This window comes from Carcharodon carcharias, chromosome 20 (assembly GCF_017639515.1).
Source record: "Carcharodon carcharias isolate sCarCar2 chromosome 20, sCarCar2.pri, whole genome shotgun sequence".
NCBI classification, from domain to species: Eukaryota; Metazoa; Chordata; class Chondrichthyes; order Lamniformes; family Lamnidae; genus Carcharodon; species Carcharodon carcharias.
Genome location: NC_054486.1, coordinates 19,644,012 through 19,662,180, shown reverse-complemented (window position 1 = coordinate 19,662,180; position 18,169 = coordinate 19,644,012). Strand labels below are relative to the sequence as shown.

Genomic DNA, 18,169 nt, shown 5'->3' with positions numbered 1-18,169 from the left:
TTCCATTCTTCAAATGCTTGGGAATTTTCCTGGCTAGCCCCAAGCAGGACCCACAGCACAAGTGGTTAAGCAAAAGCTAAATGCTGCAGAGTCTAGAAATCTGAAATAAAACTACAAAGTGCTGGAAAAATTCAGCAGGTCCAGGTCTGCAGCATCCGTGGAGTGTGAAACAGTTATGTTTCAAGTCCAACATGACTCTTCTGCAGAACTGGAGAGAGGTAGGAATTTGATGGGGTTTATGCTGTTGAAAAGAAGGGAAGGGCAGGTGGAACAAAAGAGTATGTCAGGGATAGGTTAGAGGATGGGGGAGATTAAATGACAAAAAAACCAAAAGGAGTGATAACATGAAAGATACAAAGCATTAGTCCAGAGTAGGTGTTAATAGCAGAATAAAAGTCACTGGCATCTGAAAGCAACAGACTGGCACTTGGGAGAAGAAAAATTCAAAACCTAAGTAAATCACAGTTCATGGTGTGAAGTTGCTGAACTCAATGTTGAGTCCAGAAGGCTATATAATGCCTAAATGGAACAAGAAGTGCTGTTCCAGAAGTGCTGTTCCCTCAGCTTGCATTTGGCTCAGTTTTGCAAGCATGACTCCGACTTCTGGTCGCTTGCCATTTCAATTCACCATCTTGCTCACATTTCTGTCTACAGCCTGCTACAATATTCCATTGAAGCTGAACACAAGCTGCAGGAACAGCATCTCTTCCAATTAGGCACTTTACAGTCTTCTGGACTCAACATCAACTCCAAAACTTTCGACCATGAACTCTGTGCTCCACTTTGATTCTTTCCCCACCACCCCACTAAGTCTGTGCCTGGTTCTCGTGTTTTTGCTTTCAGACAGCGCTGACCTTTATTCTGCTATCAACACATTTTGCAATTTTGCTTTCAGACAGTGATGATCTTTATCCTGCTATTAAAATATACCCTGGACCAATGCTTTGTGTCTTTAATATTATTGTCACTCCCTTTGCTTTGTGTTCTATGACATCTTTGTCAGTTAATCTCCCCCACCATCTAACCTACCCCTGACCTCTTTTGCTTCACCCTTCTTCAACAGCATAAAACCCATCACATTCCTACCCCTCTTCAGTTCCACAGAAGAGAGTCATATTGGACTTGAAATGTTAACTTTTGTTTCTCTCTCCACAGATGCTGCCAGACCTGAGTATTTTCCAGCACTTCCTGTTTTTATTATAAAAGTGTTCAGCAATATTAATTATTATGGTCTCAATAGATTTTCTCCCACCAAAATAAAGCTAATTTGTCAATCCTAGGTTTATTTTTTAAAAAAAATACTAGAGTTCAATATATCCCAACCTTGGTTAATTGATTCTTCCAAAGAATTTTGTAAAACGATGGATATTATTTCTGCATCCTGACATGTAGATCATCTGGACCTCATGACTTGACATGAAATTTCATTAGTTTTTTAACGAACCATGTTTTTAATGGTTGCTCAAGTCTTCCTCAAGTAGTCTGGTTGCTTCATCGTTGATGTGAAAGGAGTGGAGTGCACTCCTGGAAATGGAAATTAGTCATACATACACCTATGCTCACCAATCAGGGACTGACTGTCCAAGTCATACAGTCAGAATTTTACAGGCTTTCATTCCCCAACTTTCCCCCGTACCCTTTTAAATTTAGCTACATATGGTGACCAAAGTCCTAGCCACAACAAATATGATTGGGTAACTCCCTCGTCAATTATACTTAGGAGTGAATGAATGACTGGGATCGATTCAATGCACATAAATTGTATTACCTAATTATTCTCCACTCACTGCATTTTGGTGGAGAAATAATCCTGCTTTCATCAGGAGACTTTGCTGTAGTTTCGATCACGGATTCAGTTTACTGTAATTTGTAGAAACCCTATTTGCTGTGTAAGCGCACTGTTTGCTGTGAAATAGATTGTGTTTGTTGTAAATCTTGCCATCTTAACCCACTTCCAATTCATTGGCTGACAATGGTATCAATATACACTGCGTTTAAAAGTTTTTTCAAATATTTACTCACATATTAATCAAGGATACAAAGTTCCATTGTTCTACATTCTAGATTAGACTGACACTACTGCATCAATGGAGGAAAAAAGTCACTGTTAAAGATATATTTAGTTTTGTATAAAAAATGCAGAGAGATTTTTGACTGTAAGAGTCTCTCTCACTACAATGACAACATGACTAGAAACTCAACACATTTTTATTGCAGAAGTGTAATATTGTTCAGAAACTGCAGCAATCTGCTCCTGGATCAAGGAGGAATCATGAAATCTCATTATCCTTCAGGTTTAAACATGACAAAAGAAGCAGAATGTTCCCTCAGAAACTGGGGGTGTAGTGAAAGAACAAAGAGAGAAAAGGTTACAGAACAGTCCTGTAATCTTATCAATGGACACACCACCAGGAGATAGGACACACATCTGAAGTCAATCTAATTAGAAACTGCTAGAGCAAAGGAATGATTAGAATAATTTAGCAATTATTTATCTGATTGGTGGCTCACAGGAAGCTGAAGCGTAATAGTTTTTGCAGATTTATGGGTCTCATTGTACATGTCCTGATCTAATCAAGCCTCATGTACTTAATTAGTTTATTATTAGGCTACAATTAGCCACCTTATTGTCCGTTTTTTTAAAAAAGTCAATTTCTTAATTTATTTGGTTTGTAATTTATCAGAAGATCACAGTTGAAAAAAATGCTCCACATCTACGCTTCTCACAAAGGGAGATACGGGAGTTCCAACATGGAAAAAGTGCCATTCGTTCCAATCAGTCCATGTTTGCACTTAGCCTCCATCAAGCAAGTATTTGTCATCACCATTACTGTATCTCTTCCACCCATTTCCCTCCATCCATCTATCCTATTTCTGCCTCAATCACAAACCATGGAAGTAAATTCCACAGCCTCAACTCTAAAAATGTCTCCTCCCCTTTGTTCTAAATCTCTCAAACTGAATGTTGCATCTATGACTGATAAAATATGCCTACCTATCCAGTCTCAACACTTCATAATTCGAAAAAAAACTCGTTTCATAGTAACCTATCATCTCCAGTGTCGCAAAAAAAGACCCAGCTTTTCAAACCTTTCTTCCTATTCCTACTTCCTTATCTCAAGCAGCATTGCATCTCAATCTGCACTGTACCATCTCCAAAGCCTCAATATCTTTCCAACATTGTGCTGCCCAATTCTGCACACAATAGTCAAGCATTATGGTTTCATGTAGGATCATCATTTCTGTTGGTTTTTATATTCCACAGCTCATGATAGAACCCAAAATATTTTATTTTCTTCCCAAATCCTTATTAATCTGAAGTGCGCCTTTAAAGGTCTGTGATGCGGTACTGACAAATTCATTTTTCCACAGTACCAAGCCTCCTTCCATTCAGGAGTTTAATTACTGCTGTTATGGTTGCTACCAAAATGCAGCATCTCACCCATACTGATAATAAATTCCATCATGTCCCTGTCCACCATTTCCCCACCTACCATATCAGGTACCTTTTCAAAAAGTGAATCTATGAGCTTTGTCAAGTGCAGTGGTGTTTTTCTTTTATCTAGATTTGTAATTTCACCAACACTTTTAAAATCAGTCACGCTTAAACCGTCTGTAGTGGCCCAGGTTCTCTCAATGTTAAACTTGTATATGATCCTGGTCAGATTGCACTTAAAAAGTATGGTGCATGGTTAAGATTTACATTAAAAAAGGGCATAGAAGTACTGGAGATGGTGGAAATAAGATTTACAAGGATGGTACCAGAACTGGGAGATTACAGTTATCATGAAAGATTGAACAGACTGGGTTTTTTTCTTTAGAAGTTTTTAGTGGTGACATGATAAAAGGTCTTTTCGAATGTAGGAGTAGGCCATTTAGCTCAAGTGTGCTCCACCATTCAGCTAGATCATGGCTCATCTTTACCTCCATGTCATTCTCCTGAACTATCGCCAGGTCTCTAATGTCTAGAAATTATTGATTTCAGTCTTGAACATATTCAATGACTGAACCCCTAAAGGTTCATCATCCTCTGAAGAAATTCTTCCTCATCTCAGGCCTAAATGGTCTCTTATTATGAGACTGTCCCCTGGACCCCCTGCAGACCCCACCTCCACCCCAAGCCAGGGGAAAACATCCTTCCTGCATCTACCCTGTCAAGCCTTGCAAAACTTTGTATGTTTCAATTAGATCACCTCTCATCTTTCTAAACTCTGAAGAACATAGGCCCAATGTCCTCAAATCTCTCCTCATAGGACAATCCCACCATCCGAAGAATCAGCCTGATAAACCTTTGTTGCACTCCCTCTATGGCAAGTATATCATTCCTCAGGTAAGGAAACCAAAACTGTACACAATACTCCAGGCACGGTCTCGCCAAGGCTTCTTTGCTCCTGCACTCAAATTCTCTTGTACTGAAAGCCAACATGCTATTTGCCTTCCTAATTGCTTGCTGCATCTGCATGTTAGCTTTCAGTGACTTATGAACAAGGACATCCAGGTCCTTGGGACATCAACACTTCCCAATCTCTCACCATTAAAAAAAATACTCTGCATGTCTGTTTTTCCCACCAAAGCACATATCTTCACATTCTTCCACATTATATTCCATCTGCTATGTCCTTGCCCACTCACTTAACCCATCTAAATCCCTTTGAAGCCTCTTTGCATCCTCCTCATAACTCATTCCCAAGCGTGTCATCAGCAAACTTGGAAATATTACATTTGGTCTCCACATCCAGGTCATAGATACAGATTGTGGATAGCTGGGGCCCAAGCACTGATCCTTGCCATACCCTGCTAGTCACAGCCTGCCAACCCTAAGAATGACCCATTTATTCCCACTATGTTTTCCTGGTCATTAATCAATTCTCAATCCACGCCAGTATATTACCCCCAATCCTATGGACTCTAATTGTGCTAACTAATTACCTGTGTGGACCTTAACTGAAAGCCTTCTGAAAATCCAAATCCACCACATCCACTGGTTCCCCTTTATCTACTCTGCTGGTTACATCCTCAAAAATAAAACTCCAATAGTTTGGCAAACATGATTTCTCTTCAAAAATCCAAAATGACTCCTGTCCCAATCATACCATTATTTTCTAAGTGTCCAGTTGTCACTTCCTTTATAATTTTAAAATTAAACTAACTTTAGTCAAAATAAATTAAATTATAAATGGATTGGACAGGGTAGATGCAGAGACAATTATTTCACTTGCAAGAGGATCCAAAAGTCGAGGCCATCATTACAAAATAATTAATAAACCTAATAGGAAGGCAAGGAAAAACATCTTTACTCAAGACAATGGTTAGAATGTGGAATGCAGTAAGTGGTTGAGTAGCTTAGATGCTTTCAAAAAAAAAAAAAATAGATTAAAGTATAAAAGAGAAAACGGAATAAAAAGATATGCTGAAAGGCCGAGTTCTGACAGATGGAATAGGAGGAAGTGGAGTAGAAACACCAGCGCAGACTATTTGGCCCAAATGGTCTGTTTCCATGCTTGTGTGTTCTACGCAATTCTGCTACAGTGCTTCCCAACCTTTTTCCCCCACTGTGACCCCATTTTGAGGCTTGAAAATTGCCGTAACACAACATGTGTGAGGTGTGTGTGTGTGTGTGTGTGTGTGTGTGTGTGTGTGTTTGTGTGAGTGAGAGAGAGAGAGAGCCGGCTGTGTGTGTGTGTATGTGTGTGTGTGTGGGGGGTGGTGGTGGTGGAGGACAGGGGACAGCTGCGAGTGTGGGAGGTGGGGTGGGGTGCAGGATAGCTGTGAGAGCAGGGGAAGGGAAATGGGGAGAGTGGGGAAGGGGAAAGACGGAAGAGCTGAGAATGCGGAGAGATGATGTTAAAACTGCTGGATTTTTAAAGCAAAAAGAAAAAACCACCTACATTTTCAAAGCAGAAATCAGGCCTCAAGACTGGTCACTTAAGCTGTAACCATCTTTGGAAAAAAACAAGGACTTAAAGGGACCTCATAGTTGTTAATATTCAGTCTGAGCTAGAGCTCGTGACTCCAAAATCTCAACCCACAGTTTGGAAAGCCTTGTACTCTAGATGGTTCCATAATGTGGCAAAGGTGCCAATGTGGAAACATAGCTGGAATGATAGAGACAGAATTCATCAATCATCCATGTCCAACAAAAATATCTCCAGCTTAAACCATGGCCTGTATGGAAATACCTTTCTCTCCCCTATCAGCTTCCCCCATCTCAGACTCTGCCTTATACTGGAGTACAGTTCCATAAAGGTTTACTGCCCAAGTGGCCACCTTCTTATGAGAAGAGAATGGGCAAATCCCTGATAGCTACATGTCCATGCAGTGCATCAGACATGTTCGATATGGTTTTCAATGAACTATCACACACTGCCCCATTCCTGCAACAATCTCTACAAGTCAGGGAGAGAGAAGTCTGCATGATTTATCTCCCCTCTCAATGCCGGTGTGCAACAGCCAAGGCTGCAGAATGCTCTATTCGTGGTTGAAGCATAGACCACGTCAATATTCAAGAGCAGGTTAAATAGGTGGTTGAAAGGGAAGAAAGGGATGTGGCAACATGTGACTAACGTGGCTCATATGAAATGTGAACACCAACACAGATTGCTTGGGCTGAACAGCCCATTTCTGTATTGTAATTCCATGCCATGTTCCACCAGTGAAAACAAGCTTCAAGGCAACAGCTAACTATATATCTAACCATTTAAACAAACAAACAAAATTAATAAAATGAAACATACAGGGTATCACAGAAAGGGTTGTGTCCAAATGTGATAAAATATTGATGCAATATTGATATTCCTCACTAGTCCAGAGAACTTAACTGGAAGTTTAGTTACAGAGTATGGAAACCTGATTTATACACAGAACATGGGTAAAGCTGTCTGGGAGATTATTTTAGCAGCTCCTGATAATTGGACTTGACCACATGTAGACTCAAAGTAGGCTGTAGGATTCTGAACACAAAATTATGCAATAATATAAAATCTTAAAAGCATTATTTCTTCTAGCCATCCCCCGTCACAACCAGACTCCTAACTGAGTGATATGGGGCTGTACAAAAATTGGCACCTAAATGGCCATAAAGACAGAATAAAACATATAACACTAATAGCACCACTCTGAAAGGAGACCAGAAGTTTTTTTTAAAAATCATTCCAGTGATTTTAAAAAAACCCTCACACGCATTATTGTCCTGCAACATACGCCCAGCCACAGTTTTTGTCTGCATATATAATCATGCTGCCCAAATGTAAAATTATAGTCAAGTTATTCAACAATAGTATTGCACACCACATACCTAGAATAGGAGGCACCAAAGACCTGACCACATGATGTCCCGACAATATAAACTCCTCCGTTTTCTTCTTTTGTATCTGACTTGGGGGCATTACTCTCACCTGAGCAAGAAGGTTGTGGGTTCAAGCCCCACTTTAGAGACTTGAGCTCATAATCTAGGCAGATACTTCAATGCAGTGCTGAAGGACAACTGCAGTGCCAGAAGTGCTGTCTTTCAGATGAGATATTAAACCAAGGTTCTTTGATATCAATGTTGGACATAAAGGATCCCTTAGCCCAATTTGAGGCACTGAGGTATTATTCCAGTGCCCTGGTCAAAACTTATCCGTCAACTATCATCATAACTCTCAAATTACATTATCCGGTAATTTAGCTCATTACTGTTTGTGGGGTCTTAATATCATAAATTAGATGTTGTGTTTCCATTATTTGCAACACTGGCTACACATTAAACAATGTATAATTCATTGGCTGGGAAGTGTTTTGGGATATCCTGAAGTTGAAAGAGGCACCATAAAAATGCAAGTTCTTTCTTTTATTGACAGACTGCACAATCATGATAAACTACCTGCTTTACTACATGCAGTAGTCCAAAAAAGGTAACACACAACTTAAGAGCAGTTCAAAAAAATGAATTAAACACATGAAATAATTAACTAAATCCTTTATTTATTATTTGAGGCTGCAGAGAGGCCCAATTAAGATAAAGTACATGGATATCAGGCAGGCTGTTAAATAGATTCTATGTCTGAACAGCTTTGGTCAAATTGGTCTCAGCTCCTCTGCATTGTAGAGACACAACAGGTACAAGAATCATTTGTCATACATAACTTTTTATTTACATTCAGTGCTTGTAATTCCCTTGAAAGCAAAACAGGAAAACAGATGAGAAATTTAAACACATTGCAATGCTTGACTTTATCTGATTATATAAAACAATGACACATGCTGATAACAAACGGATGGACTTTGTGGGGAAAGACAATATTAATTACAAATGGTGACTTTCTCTAATATAAAAATCAACACTTCAAGATTACATCACAATTTATAATTTAAGAAATTCTACTGCATTAACATCCAAGAGTTAGCACTGAATGAAATTCATGGCCAGTATACAAAGACTGGAGTTACATTGTACAAAAGGCTCCAAGGAGGCTGCAACAATAGAGAACTCTGAGGTGACAGCATAGCATGACACACAAGCCTAACAGAGAATTGTTACAGCACAGGGGAGGCTATTTGGCCCATCATATCTGCACCGGCTCTCCAAATGAGCTTTGCGCCTCGTGACATCCTCCTGCCTTCTCCCAGTAACCCAGAAGATTATTTGAAAAGAAAATCATCTAATTCCCTCTTCAATGTCTCAATTGAACCTGGCTCCACCACAGTCTTAGGCACTACATTCCAGACTCTAACCACACGCTGTGAGAAACAGTTCTCTCTCATATCATTTCTACCAATTACTTTAAATCTGTGCCCCCTCATTCTCAATCATGTCACGAAAAGAAACAGCTTTTCCCTATCTACTCTGTCCAGACCCCTCATGATTTTGAATACATTGCTCAAATTTTCCCTCAGCCTTTTTTTTTCCCTTGGCGAAAAGAAGAGTTCCAACTTTTCCAATCTTACTTCTTAACTGAAGTTCCTCATCCCTGAAACCATTTCATAAACCACTTCTGCACTCTTTCCAATGCCTTCCCACCCTACCCAAGATGCAGTGCCCAGAACTGTACGCAATATTCTAACTAACAGGGGTTGACTGATAAAACAAGGAGGACAAACATTTGTTAAGCATATAGTTGCAGTGCCAGTTTCAGTTAGTTATGTAGTGAGAAGTGATTGTGCAAGCATGCAAAGTGGTTGCCATGGGGACAGGTAGCACACTCATTGATGCTGACACCAAAAAGCAGAACATTTTGGGTAGTATAGCATGAGCAAGCTTGTCTGCAGGCACAAGAGTAGTCTTTCTGGAAAAACGTTTTTTTACAAGGATATTCACTTGTATAAATATCCAAAATACGTTACGTACCTTGCCCTGGGATTAATTTATTTGTTATACATCATCATGCCACATTAGCAATGTCACTAATGTGTCCACAATATATAGCCTGGCACATAAACAAATGTCCATGCAATCCCCACTGGTTCTGCGAATCTTTACAACCTGCAACACCACATCCATTTATTTCATTAATCCACTGGGTGTGCTCTGTGTCATATTGCACAATGGAAAATATGCTTTCTCCACAGTAACAACTGCAGTATTCAAAGCCGATAATGTCATGTGAACAGGCATTTTCACAGACTGAAAATAAAACTCTTTTTATTTATCCTAGAATAGACCACTAAAATATAGGATTCAAGAGGTAACACTACTCACTACTATGAGTAGTTAAAGCAATTAGTATAAATTTATTGAAAGGAAAGCTAGATAAACACATGAAGCAGAAAGGAATAGAAGAATATGTTGATGGGGTTAGATGAAGAAGGGTGGGAGGAGGCTACTGTACAGGATAAACACCAACATGGACCTGGTGGGACAAATGACCTGCCTCCATGCAGTATGTAGTACTATCCAGTTTAAGCCAAGAATGAGGAAGTTCATCAGTCAAACCATAAATATGGTGGGCATAAATGGGTTTTATAAAGCTCCTTCTCAATGGCAAATTAAATTTGTGGCACACCATAAAAAATTTGCAAGTAATAAAAATGTCCAATTCACAGCAGGGACATAGAGAATACCTTCAGTTAAAGCAGGCCTATATGCAAGGGAAATTTGATTAAATTTACAGCACTTAAACAGACAATTCAGTCCAAGTATGCCAGTGTTTCATGTTCCACATGAATCGCTTCCCAATCTACTTTATCTCACCTAATCAACATGTCCTCATATTCTTTTCTCTCTCAAAGGCATCCACACTATTCACCTCAAACAGTCCTTTTGAAGTGTGTCCCACATACTCAACACTCTGGCTGAAGTTTCTCCTGAACACATTCTTCCCTTGTTTTGGATCCCTCAATCAGGAACATTTTATCTATGTCTGCCCTTTCAAATCCCTTCAGAATTTTAAAGACCTCCATTAGGACAACACTCAGCCTTCTCTTCTCTTGAGCAGTTTTTGGTTGAAGAATCTCTTTTCAAATACATTAATCATGGAGCATCCCCCTAATCTAAGCTACAATATGATATAATACTCAGAATATGAAAGTGCTGCATGTGGCTTAATCAAAGGTATTTGTGTCTAATTAAGCAGTAACTTAAAATATTTTAATAAACTCTTCTGTCTTGAACAAGATTGATCTGACCTGGCACCCAACACCAGACTTGGTAACTGCAGGTCTATCTGGTGATCTTTGTGCCATTTGAGCACTCCTCCACGCATGCTACACTCAGACTGAATTTTACACTTTAAACTGAACATGGGAGCCACACTCTATTCCTGGCTCACACCACTCTTACCTCAAAGCAGAGTTTGTTTTGCAGACCCCACCCCCCACCCCAAGAATGTCTCTACTGAGTCCAGCTTAAGAACCACTGTCCTAAAGGAAAGAGCACCAGCCTGTTCAGTCTTCCCTAAGAGTAATAACCCCTCAGCTCTGGTCTCATTGTGCATTTGCCCCAGTGCTTCCACATTCTGGTTTTTTTTTTAAATATAGAAACCAGAACTGTACAGTGCTTGAAGTGTGGTCTAACCATGCTGCTATACAAAGTTAAAATAACTTCTCTACTTTGACTTCTACTTCTCTAGATGCAAGGTCCAATGCTTAGATTGAAAGTTGTATGGCTTTGCTCATCTGCAATGCCACTTGAATGATTTGTACCCCTTGATCGTTTTGCACACATATCCCATTTAGCCCTTTCTTTTCCAAGGAGCATGAGGAAGCAGCTTCCTTAATTCCCCCTACTCCATTTTCTGTTTTGTAGCTGAGCTACACCTCAGCTCCTATCTCCATAGACTTTGACTTTAAGGTACTGCATAATAGTCAAAGGCTTTTTCAAAGCCCATACATATCACATCCACTGCATTACCCCAGCCACACTCTTACTTCTTCAAAGAATTCAATAAGATTGGTCAAGCACAATCATCCCTTTTGAAATCTGTTATCTGTAGATGTTTTTCTATTACATCTCGAAGTAAAGATTCCAATATTTTTCCTACTACTGACATTAATCTATAGTTCCCTGGGATTTGCTTGATCTCCTTTTTTGAATCTAGGAATAATCTAGTTTATGATCTCCCTCCTTTCTTGGCATTTTGAATGGCCCAGCCCCATGCCCTCACCCCAATTTTAAATTGCTCCATCATTGGCAGCCATGCTTCCAGTTGTCTTGGCCCCAAGCTCTGAAATTTCCTCCCAAAACCTCTCCACCTTGCCTCTTTTAGGGTCCCCCTTTAAAAAATTCATTTCTTTGACCAAGGTTGGTCATTTGTTCTGATTTCACCTTCAGTGGCTGGGTGTCAATTTTTTTTCATAACAATCTTGCTAACCTCTTGTTGATGGTAGCATAGATAATCTGGAAGGATGAGATCAAATGGAACCTTTTGATTATTTTAAAGGAACCCCTTTATTTCCCAATCCAAATGAGGTACCAAGGCGAATTGCTTCAATTTGTGCTCTTAGCACAACTGCAACCTGCCAAGAAACTTTTATACCAATATACTCCTCCACAAGCACCAATTGCACGATGGCTAGATAATATATGTAAATGAAAATTAAAGCTCACATAACTATAACTAATCTCTCCAGAATTTTCTTCCCTTTACCAGAATACAAATGTAACCTAAACTGAAGTCTGACGACATTGAGTTGCAGTTGCTCCAGATACAGAGATAAGAATCTGATATGACCCACTTAAATTAAACCTCCACAGCGGGGAGTTCAGATAATGAACAGTTTCTAGGCCACACAACCACAACTAAGACCACAGAATTTAAAATATGTTTCAAGGCTTCTATTGTGTTGCTTATGTCATTTCCAAACACAATTGCAGCTTACTCGGGTGATGCAGTGAGAAAGGATTTAGAAAGAACTTTAGAATGAGTTCACTGTTGCAAAACTAGTTCTTACTACAGCAGTCTTGGAATGAGCTTTTATCCCTCCTCTCTTCAAGATTCCTTATGTTGAGGCAGTATTCTGCAGGTCTCTGATTGGTGCCGGAGTGCGAAGCCGCAGGGCCAGCCACCTGCAATGGCTTGCCCAAGTTGCTTTCCAGCTTTTCAACTGCGCATGCCTCTCCTAAATGACCATTGTGCATGGAATCCCAACTAGAATGTCAATGGGCTAGTCAACCATGAAGGGAACTACAATGAAGCCCACACACATCCTCATGTTAGATCCATGCACGTAATTTTCATCAAGATTAATTAGACAGAATCAGTATTGCAGTTTTGAAACAGGCCAATTTAGTAAACACATAAGAGAGCTAGAGTAATCCATTCTCCACACCCTTTTTTAAAAAGCAATCAGGACTGGGAATTCTGACTCATTTTTCCCAACATTCACCCAGGAGCATTGAGGTAAACTGCAGCACAACTATTGCCATTCACCCAAGATCAGTAACCTCAGCCCACACTAGCAACTGAACATGGGATTTTGTAAGTAAAGGCAGTGTGGAGCTGAACCCTTAAGAAATGGATTGCAGCTTTCCCCAATTTTAGTAGGCGGGAATAAAATATTAAGCAAAGCTAAAACTGGAACTTCAATAGCTCATTATAGGGTTTAATCCAGAGTAAAACAATGTGTCACCCCACAAACTGAAATCAAGGACACAGCTCAAGACCCTGAGGAATTAGTCTTAAGGATAGCAGACATTTTCAGTTTTAAGACCATTAAGACCATAAGACGTAGGAGCAGATGTAGGCCATTCAATGAGATCATGGCTGATCTGATAGTCCTCAACTCCACTTTCCTGAGGTTTCCCCATAACCCTTGATTCCCTTGCTGATTAAAAATCTGTCTATCTCAACCTTGAATATATTTAACAACCTACCCTCTATAGCCCTCTGTTGCAAAGAATTCCAAAGATTCACTACCCTCAGAAAATATTCCTCCTTATCTCTGTCTTAAATGGGTGACCCCTTTACTCAGAGGTTATGCCCTCTGGTCCTCGACACTCTCACAAGCGGAAACACCCTCTCAGTATCTACCCTGTCAAGTCCTCTAAGAATCTTATATGTTTCAATGGTCACCTCACATTCTTCTAAACTCCAATGAGTGCAGGCCCAACCTCTCCTCATAAATAAATCCCTCCATACCCAGGATCAACCTGGTGACCCTTCCCAGGACTGCCTCCAATGCCAATACATCTTTCCTTAGATAAGGGGACCAAAACTGCTCAGTATTCTAGGTGTGGTGTAACTAGTACCTTGTATAGTTTTAGCAAGATTTCCCTATTTTTATACTCCATTCCCTTTGAAATAAAGGCCAACATTCCATTTGCCTTACCTATTACCTGCTGAACTTGCATATTAGCTAAATGGGATTCATGCACAAGGACTACCAAATCCCTCCATGTTACAGCCTTCTGCAGTCTTTCTCCATTTAAATATTCAGCTCCTATATTCTTCCTGCCAAAGTGCATAACCTCTCACTTTCCAACATTACATTCCATCTGTCAAGTTTTTGTCCACTCACTTAACCTGTCTTTATCCCTCTGTAGACTACTTGTGTCATCCTCACCACTTGCCTTCCCACCTATTTTTGCGTTATTTTTCAACTAATCAGTGGCAGCTTTTAAACTCACAAAAGGAAAGTTAGGTACATTTCAAAGCTTTGAACATATCAGTTAGGAGGATTAGGCCACTCGGCCCTTCGAGCCTGCTCCACCATTCAATAAGATCATGCCTGATCTGATTGTAATCTCAGCTCCACATCCCCATCTACCTCCAATAATCTTTCATCCCCTTGCTTATCAAGAATCTATCCGCCTCTGCCTTAAAAATATTCAAAGACTCTGCTTCCACCACCTTTTGAGGAAGAGGGTTCCAAAGACTCTCAAGCCTCAGAGAGCAGAAGGCCATTGGTCCATATAACTAAAACTTACTGCAAGTTCCGTACAGCAATTCTACAACTAACAGCCTTGAGTCCAAACAGCAATTTGCTCAGACTTCTTTTAAATTAACCTTCCCACTGATCATTTCTATTTACTGAAGATATCATTCCCTAAATCTCTCATTTTCCTTTGTTACTTCAAATTTGTGTTCCTGGAGAATTACCTGCAGCAGTCAACCAGAGGCTGGTTCTGGGAGGCATGCAAGAGATTCATGCATTTATATTAATCTAGCTGTCCAATATTCCTCCCAACACTCCCAAGTTCCAAATGAACTGTGTAGTATAACCTTACTTTTCAGTTCTGGAAGGCTCGTTCATTCACCCCAGAGATTCACATTTTGAGATACTGTCTGGTTGTCAACCAACCTGGTTGACAACTAGAACCAATCTTTGACCCTCCCTGTACTCAGGGAAAGAAAAAAGATGCCAAGAGAATTACTTGATGCTTCCTAGCTATGTCCATAATCAGATTGCAAGGTCTAAGGTCCTAAATTGTGCAATAGAGAATGCAGGATTGCTAGCCTCCACCCCCAAGCCACAGCAGCTCAAGACAATGGACAGGCCATAGAAGTCACAGACAATCTGATGTAGCCAGGATTAGACTCTCAGATCTCATGCACATTTGTGCACCCATTGTGCCATTAGCCAATAATAACTGAAAGCCCCAGAAGTTATAGGTAAAAGGTTATTCCTCCAAACAGCATGAATTTCAAGACTAAACAATTAAAAGCATATGTTAACATATTAGGAAGTACAAATGAAAATTATCACAGAATATAAAATAAACTTAGAAGGTACTCATTTTTAAGCAGTCTTTATAAAGTTACAACTCTGAACAGCACATTAGTTGGAACTTTGAAAAAATATCCTAGTGATGAAAATGTCTGAGAATGACAATGTAATTGAACACAACACCAGACTGACTCAGCAGCTGAACATCACATCTTCTAGATTGCAACACCTCTGAGCTCATCATTAATTTTAAATCTAACACAAGTTTGCAGAAGCACAAAATTAAAATGCTGCCATCATCCTTTTTTTAGAGGTGGGGTGGGGGGGGGGGAAGGGATGAGACGGAATTAACCAAAATCCTAGTACACAATTCCCAAAGGCGAGAGAGGTTGAAATCACTGCACGGAAAAGGTAATGATTCATTAGCAGTAGAATGCCTCATTAGCTTGCATGTTTACCAACAATAACGAACACAACAAAAGGTTTGCCTAACAACTTTTGCAGTAGGCAAACCTTTCAAAAGGTGCTCTCACTCTTCCTCTCCATCTCTTTCCAGCCACCTGTATTCAATTTGCAGTCGTTTTACTGAGTAGGTGGTAAGAGTGGGGGGGATAGGTTGTTACAATCATACGTTTTGTCCTGATTTTTCTTTGGGAGGTTGAGAAGAGGCCAGCAGCTTTTATATTGAAAGGGCCATCAATGAGTGACCTTGTGCCTCACAATGTCCCTTACCCCTCCTTACCTGGCGGCGGCTGCTATTGCTTGTACCCCAAGACTCGAGCTCTCCTCCTCCTGCTACTGCGGCTCTGCAACCGCGCGCCCGGCTCCTTGACGACAGGAGGGAGGAGGGGGCGGAGCCTGGAGACGGCGTGATCGACGTGGGACGCCGGCCAATCGGAGGCGGCGGCGGCGGGAGCTGCCGGCCAATGCGGGCGGGGCAAGGGGGCGGGGCCGGGGGCCGGGCACCAGCCGCCAGGTGGAGGCTAAAGGTGTGAAGGCTCAGGTGGCTCCCCCTCACACAACTGGGCAGCAGCAGCAAGCTGCAACCAAGATCAGGCATCCCTGACTTCCCCGCTAATCAAACTGCTAAAATTTCAGTGCTCCGCTATTTTTTTGCTGCAATCTAACAGAACGTACTCTAGCAATTTAAAATTTAATTTAATTTAAAATTTAGCAGTTTCTCCTGCCACCTCCGCATGAACTTTGTAAACCACAAATAAATCGAGGCATCACACCAATTGAATGAATGGGACAGGTCTACACCCACCACCAAAATCCTGGTGCTTACTTCACCGATTTTCATTCAACCTTTACTATAGAGATGCGGAATAAAGAGAACGCATTGGTATGAGGAACCCATGCTAAACCTCAATTTATTTACGCGGATCTCCTTTTCAAGGGTCTGTTTCTGATCTTCATAAGCCTGGGGATCGCTAAACTATTGGGAAAGGTGAAAAGGGAACATGACACTCCTGGCCAGTCATCTACATTCTTGACGTTACAAACCTACATTTTTAACCCAGCACTAAAGAGGTACAATTCGAGCCTCTAAAGTGAACGAGTGAAACATGTTGAGAGGGTCGGCACACTGGGCCAGTGGCAGGTGAATGAATACAGGCTGAACATCCAAAGCTGCCACCTCCTCCAGCCATCAGAAATATCAGCTAGCAAAAGAAATTTGCATCTGAAAAGGGGCGTTAAACACTTTAACTCGAGGTTAAATTAGATTATAAATGAAATCCAGTCGAGAACTCCCGACGTTTCCATTCAAAATGGAAATTAGATTAGAGCGCTACACCAGAGACACAGTGCTTTAAGTATCATTTTACAGCCATTTAAAATAAATTCACAAATCATTTTTTTAGTGTTTCAAAACTAACAAGAAAAACCATAACAGAAAAACAGACTAAGTGACACCTTTTGTTTATTTCTATTACATAACTGGCAATTTCATCAACAATTATTCATTCAGTCTCTATGCCCTGGTACGATACAGTGGCCTCCAATCCAAATATCATTGACATCTGATCATCCATTCACTACCTCTGAAGCTCGATGTGCTGAATAAACTGGTCTTACCCACACCCCCACCCCCACCCGATTTGTAGCTAGTGTCATTCACCGTGCAACTACGATCTGTGCAATGTAAATACTTCAATACCGATCCCTCAAAGCTTTTATTCAAAGGCTGCAATCTGAATCATAATATATCATATACATAAATATACATATATACTATGTGTGTATAAAACTTGGATCTGGCTATAAAATAAATGATACCGACCATCGCCACTTCACTGACAGTCCACAACCCCAAGACAAGGATCTTTTCAGGCTGACCATAAAGTTTCATGCATCATTCAGCTATGAGCATATGATTTATTTTTACATTCTCGGATCCTGTACCACGTCCTGCCTGAATGGTAGGAACACTAGAAGTGTACGAGGCTCTGCCACTGGCGAGGGCGACACAGGCAACAAAAGCTGCGTCTCCAGCTGCTTCACATGCAGCTCTCCCTTTTCATTACCTAAACGCTTCACTTTCTTACCCGCTTGTCCTTTTTTTTTTGTCGATAAAGTATTCCCAATCCGGGATTGGGGAAAATGCCGAAACTCTTAGTTCCCAGGCGAGATAGATTGAATTCCCCAGTCAGAGCAGCAGAGTTGTCCTTGGTTTGCCGTCCAGTGATCTGTGTTCGTCTGCTTCGCTCAAACCAAACCCTCCCAGCCCCCGAATGCAGTTGGAAGTTGTTGAAAAGTTCAGTCCAATCCACCTCCAAACGTCTGAGGTCATTGCGGCAAAACGTCGCGATACTGAAGTGCTGGAGAGGCGAGAAAGACCGGCTGTGTTGTTGCTCAGACACTGCAGCCTTATCGGAGCGGAGGAAGAAAGCTATCACCCTCCACTTTTTATTCTCTGCAAGCTCTTGAGGAACTGGTGGCCAATAGCAAATCTGTGAATCTCTTTTTGTTTTGTAAACAGGGGAGCAAAAACGTCTTGGGAGGACGTATGTTTGCATTCTTCGTTTTATCTTTATTTTCAGAAATCAGTGCACGAGGATCGAGAGAGGGGCCGTAACTGGTAAAT

General features: G+C 40.7%; 1 protein-coding gene across 5 annotated transcripts in view; it reads right to left on the bottom strand.

Annotated features, from left to right (window-relative positions):
• sipa1l1 (signal-induced proliferation-associated 1 like 1) overlaps window positions 1–17,785 on the bottom strand; it is a 383,121-nt gene extending 365,336 nt beyond the window's left edge. For 3 of the 5 annotated variants that reach the window (XM_041214397.1, XM_041214406.1, XM_041214407.1), the window contains exon 1: window positions 15,824–15,897. The gene's annotated coding sequence lies outside the window, so the exon portion shown is untranslated. Of the gene's footprint in view, window positions 1–15,823; window positions 15,898–17,630 lie in introns of those variants that run through there. The other 2 variants (XM_041214398.1, XM_041214403.1) reach the window with 1 other exon arrangement.
• Between the last annotated feature and the right edge of the window lie 384 nt (window positions 17,786–18,169).